Source organism: Danio aesculapii, chromosome 10 (assembly GCF_903798145.1).
Source record: "Danio aesculapii chromosome 10, fDanAes4.1, whole genome shotgun sequence".
In the NCBI taxonomy this organism is placed as follows: Eukaryota; Metazoa; Chordata; class Actinopteri; order Cypriniformes; family Danionidae; genus Danio; species Danio aesculapii.
In genome coordinates, this window is record NC_079444.1 from 13,455,761 (window position 1) to 13,461,831 (window position 6,071).

General features: G+C 38.3%; 1 pseudogene; it reads left to right on the forward strand.

Annotated features, from left to right (window-relative positions):
• The first annotated feature begins 456 nt into the window (after positions 1–456).
• LOC130236706 (serine/threonine-protein kinase pim-3-like) lies at positions 457–1,992 on the forward strand (annotated as a pseudogene).
• Positions 1,993–6,071: the final 4,079 nt, after the last annotated feature.

Sequence of the window (6,071 nt, forward strand, 5' to 3'; positions counted from 1 at the left end):
TTTTAATCTGGACTAGTCTGATTTATACCGTTTTTGTCTTTTTGACGCATTTTAGATGGTAATAATTTACACAGATGCACTCCATCTTAAGACCCTATGAAAATGATATAAATTCTGGCTGCATATTAAACACAATCAAACCCATCGCAATCTGTCGGTTAAGAGACGAGGCGACTTTTGCAGAGCATTTCTGTGTGAATCCTGAGATTTCTGAAGCTGTTCGAGGATTTCTGAGAGAAGACTTATTTTAAAGAGCACAACGTCTTTAATCAGTTTTTATTTCCGTTCCTGTTCTCTGATTGTTTCTTTAAACATTTGTTTTGTTGTACTTTTTTCATTTTCACTTCGTTTTGTTCTTATTTTTTCTTTTATTTACTTTGTTTTAAATTTATTTTCATATTTTATCTGTATTTTCTTGTTTTTTTTCCAGGTTGGAGGAGATTGTCCATGTCCCACATGGGTGAAGAAAGAGGCGGTGAGTGTTTTTAATTTGTCATTTGTTTGTCATTGGTTTGTCACTTTATGACGCTGTACGATGTTTGACTAATATGAAAAAGATTATAGAATTTTACATGTAAAAATGTTTTTATTCTTTAAAACAATTACAATGATGGAAATCTACAAAGATGCTCAATAAAAACTACAAGTTCCTAGTGAGCAGTAAAAGTGTTTGCTGTGTGTGATTTATATTTTAGCTTCAAGCCATTCCAGAGCCAGGAGTGCTGCTTTCACCCAGACAGCAGCTCTAGACACCGACACATGGGACGGCACCACTGGGCTTCCTGGTTATTTGACTCCTCTGCCTTCACATTTGGCTGATTCTGCATCCACAGACTAGAGGAACAGCAAGAGGAAAAGGGAAAGCAGCAGCCAGCAAACGCCGTCCACCTCTTCCCGGAGACCGGCCAAACGCTCTCGCAGAGGTCAGCACAGCTCATCTTCCAGATCTTATGGCTCAGTTAGGAAATGATTTGTCATTGAAGACACTGCAGCATGTTTTCTCTTCTTTCTTCATTTCTTGTGCTCTTCTGTGTTGCAGACTTGTACCTGAAGGGATCGCTGCTGGGACGAGGTGAATTCAGCTCTGTGTTTGCTGGGATCCGCAGGTCTGATGGACTGCCAGTAAGAGATTTTCTTCCCTCCTTCGTTCAGACTTGCTTTAGAAATGTTGCTGTCAGTAAATGTCATGTGTAACAGTCAGGCAGGTGTGATTTACTCCGCTTTTTCTGTCTGCAGGTGGCCATCAAGTACGTGTTGAAGGACCGGACCCCCGAGAGACTGAAAGTTGTATGTTTTGATGTGAATCTGTTGTGTTTGCCGTGTTTGATTCAGTCCTGGATATAATGGAGAGTTTGTCCTGCAGGACGGTCAGGGTTGGCTGCCACTGGAGGTGGCATTAATGACCTGCGTCACCTCAACTCCTGCCTGCCCCAGTGTCCTGCAGCTGCTGGACTGGTTTGACCGTACCAGATGCTACGTCCTGATCCTGGAGCGTCCGGCTCCTTGCCAAGATCTCCAGAGCTTCTGTGAGAAGAACGGCTGTCTGGACGAGCGTCTGGCCAAGAAAGTGCTGGTGCAGCTGATCGCGGCGCTGAAACACAACCAAGATGTCAAGCCAGAACCTGCTGATCTCCACAGAGTCCCAGGACATCAAGCTGCTCGACTTCAGCTGTGGAGATCTGCTGAAGAGCGCGTCCCACAAATACTTTGGAGGTGAGTTACAGAAGGAAACGTTCTGTTGATGTTTGTGAACGTCTGCTGATCAACTAAAAGGAATTTGTCTGTACTGGAGCATTTTGAGCAGATGTTTTTGGTCTTTTGTCTCTCAGGCACTCCTGCATATGCTCCTCCTGAGTGGTTTCACAGACATAGCTACAATGCAACTCCAGCTACAGTCTGGTCAGTAGGAGTGATGCTCTACAACATCCTGTGTGACTGTTTCCCCTTCAGAGGATCACGTCCAGAAGCAGACTGACCTTCCCTAGGAGCTAGTTAACATGTAAGAGATTCAGACACATTCAGAGACGGCATGGTGAGTGAGCAGAAGTGTGTTGGTGTGTGTTTCTGAAGACGGTTGTGTGTAACAGAGTGCCTTCAGCTGATTCGCTGGTGTTTCAGTGCAGCATCGGCTGATCGGCCCAGTTTAGATGATCTTGAGCGCCATCCCTGGTTGCACTGAACAGGTGACCAGTGACATTACACTTATCTGAATCCAGCAGTCATGGCTTGGATTGGATTGTCAGGTTCAGTGTAGATAAACGCTGTCAATGATTTGTAGAAGGAGAGCAAGAGTGGCAGAGGAACTGAGGACTCCTGATCCTGAATTTCCTCTGCTTCATCTTTGATGCTCTGTGTGAAGCTGGAGGAGCTGAAGACACACACACACACACACACACACACACACACACACCAGCTCAGAGTGTAAACTAGTATAGTGTGTTTGTTTTTAAAATGAGAACACGCAATGGAAGAAATACATAATATAAGTTAAATAAGCCTAAAGTAATCTAAAAGTTTTGAATATTTAAACAAAGGTTATTTACATCCTGTCCAAGTTTTCCCTTTGTGTTTTCAAAGAAATAAAATAGATTGTATGGCCAATTACCCAAACACTGGGTCTTTTCTGTTGTCATTGAAATATAAATCTTTAAAGCTACCTTTCATGTCCAGTAAACGGTATGTTTAATGTAGAAAAGTGAATCCTCAGCCAATAGGTTATAGCTGGAGATAAAGATGCTGGATGCAGAATGTATGAATGACCTTTAATAAATTCAATAAAACTTTAAATTCATTCTTATTATTACCAATAAATTTTTAGTTTGTCATAAAATACAAAAACGTCTTTGTAAGATTTTAATTAATAAATGATCAGATTACTGATGCCAGAACAGCAGAATCCCAATGAAAGATGTTCACCTGAAATGTGTATTTATTCTAGGATTTACATAAAAAGGCATCAAAGTGTATTTACATATTTAACTGCCCTTGTTTGAATTGAAGATTAGTCACAATAGCAACACTCAATAATTTCACTCTGCTAGTCATTAGGTTTTATTGAAGAATGAAGGTGTCTGAAATAAAACTGAAATAAAAAATAAAATCGCATAAATAAATGTAATCACACTCATTCAATGAAGTTTAACAGAGACTCACTCACTGTCAGCACAATCCTTTATGAGATATGGAAACAGAGATAAAATTATTTATTGATAAATACATGCTTTATACAGCAAACACAAGATGCTAAATTACACGCTTAGCACTTTCCCATAGAAAACCATTGTACGAAATCATTTAACATTCAGTTACAGTATCTCACTCCTAATGTTTACAGTTAGTTACTGTGATCAGTTGATGAGAAGGCATACATACTGCAGCAAGTGTTTACAGACATTTGCTAACAGTGTACATGTTGCCTTTCAGTAACACACTGATAATAAATATACATACAGTGCTTCCGGAAAGTATTCATAGCGCTTCACTTTTTCCACATTTTTTATGTTACAGCCTTATTCCTAAATGGATTAAATTGATTTATTTACTTAAAATTCTACACACAATACCCCATAATGACAATGTGAGAAAAGATTTTTGAAATTGTTGCAAATTTATAATAAAAAAAAAAACCTGAAAAATCACATGTACATCAGTATTCACAGCCGTTGACGTGAAGCTCTAAACTGAGCTCAGGTACATTCTTGAGATGTTTCAGCAGCTTAATTAGAGTTCACCTGTGGTAAACTCAGTTGATTGGACATGATTTAAAAGGGCATACACCTGTCTATATAAGGTCCCAGGGTTGACAGTGCATGTCAAAGCACAATCCAAGCATAAAGACAAAGGAATTGTCTGTAGACTTCTGATACAGGATTGTCCCGAGGCACAAGGCTGGGGAAGGTTACAGAAAAATTTCTGCTGCTCTGAAAGTTTCAATGAGCACAGTGGCCTCCATCATCTGTAAGTGGAAGATGTTTGGAAGCACCAGGACTTCCTAGAGCTGGCCGGCCATCTAAGCTGAATGATCGGGGGAGAAGGGTCTTAGTCAGGGAGGTGATCAATAGCCCGATGGTCACTCTGTCTGAGCTCCAGCATTCTTCTGTGGAGAGAGGAGAACCTTACAGAAAGACAAACATCTGTGCAGCAATCCACCAATCAGGCCTGTATGGTAGAGTGGCCAGACGGAAGCCACTCCCCACCTGGTATTTCCCAAAAGGCATCTGAAGGACTCTCAGACCATAAGAAACAAATTCTCTGGTGTGATGAGACTAAAATTGAACTCTTTGGAGTGAACACCAGGTGTTATGTTTGGAGAAAACCAGGCACTGCTAATCACCAGGCTAATACCATCCCTACAGTGAAGCATGGTGGTGGCAGCATCATGCTGTGGGGATGTTTTTCAGCAGCAGGAACTGAAAGACTAGTCAGGATAGAGGGAAAGATGAATGCAGCAATGTACAGAGACATCCTGAATGAAAACCTGCTTCAGAGTGCTCTTGACCTCATCTTCCAGCAGGTCAATGACCTAAAGCACACCGCCAAAATATCAATAGAGTGGCTTCACAACAACTCGGTGAATGTCCTTGAGTGGCTCAGCCAGAGCCCAGACCTAAGTCCTATTGAACATCTCTGGAGAGATCTGAAAATGGCTGTACAACGTCGCTTCCCATCCAAACTGATAGAGCTTGAGAGGTACTGCAAAGAGGAATCGGCAAAAATTCTCAAAGACAGGTGTGCCAAGCTTGTGACATCATATTCAAAAAGACTTGAGGCTGTAATTGCTGCCAAAGGTGCATCAACAAAGTATTGAGCAAAAGCTGTGAATACTAATGAACTTGTGATTTTTTTCAGGTTTTTTATTTTTAATAAATTGACAAAAATTTCAAAAAATCTTTTTCCACATTGTCCTTATGGGGTATTGTGTTATTGTGTAACTACTAATTTGCCAATAAATAAATGCAGTAGTGCTGGGCGGTATGGGTATGATGTATTTTTCCTTACCGTGGACTGAAACGTGTATCGTAAAATATTTTTCTATTCTCTATATACCGCAAACTGTAAATTAGTAGGTGTGGTCAGCTCATGACCAGCATGCATGAGGCTGAGAAAGATGCTCTGGCAGTGTTGCTTTATATTTTCAACTAAGTTTCATTATTTATGCAGGAATTGGAATCATTTGTATTTTTAAAGGAAAAAACTGTTTCTTAAATTGTTTACATATTTATAATTTCATATTTAAATTTCTTGAGATGTATTTTAAATCTGTGAGAGAATGTTACTTGAGGAATGTTTATATAAATAACGTTCGTCCATATAAAACTGTGAAATGTGACATTCAGTATAATTTGTTGTTCATCTAAAGTCATATTTTGTTTACTATAAGGTTATAAATTAAAATAAGTAATCAAATAAGATCAGGCACTTTTGTTTTCTTAAATAATCAAACTTATTTGTTTTTAATATAAAACCCTTTTGAACATTTTCTAAAATAACTAACTTTTTAAATAAAACTATATCATGAATTATATCTTTTCCAATGAAATTAACTTATTAATAAAGTTTTGTCTGACTTCCCAGCCCTAAGATGCAGCTATACAGTTGAAGTCAGAATTATTAGCCCCCCTTTGAATTATTATTATTTTTTTAATATTTCCCAAATGATGTTTAACAGAGCAAAGAAATTTTCACAGTATGTCTGATAATAAAAGTATTTGTTTTATTTCAGCTAGAGTAAAAGCAGTTTTAAATTTTTTAAAAACCATTTTAAGGTCAATATTATTAGTCCCTTTAAACTATATTCTTTTGATAGTCTACAGAACAAACCATCGTTATACAATAGCTTGCCTAATTACCCTAACCTGCCTAGTTAACCTAATTAATCTAGTTAAGCCTTTATTGTCACTTTAAACTGTATAGAAGTGTCTTGAAAATATCTAGTCAAATATTATTTCCTGTCATCATGGCAAAAATAAAAGAAATCAGTTATTAGAGAGGAGTTATTAAAACTATTATGTTTAGAAATATGTTGAAAAAAATCTTCTCTCCGTTAAACAGAAATTGGGGAAAAAATAAAC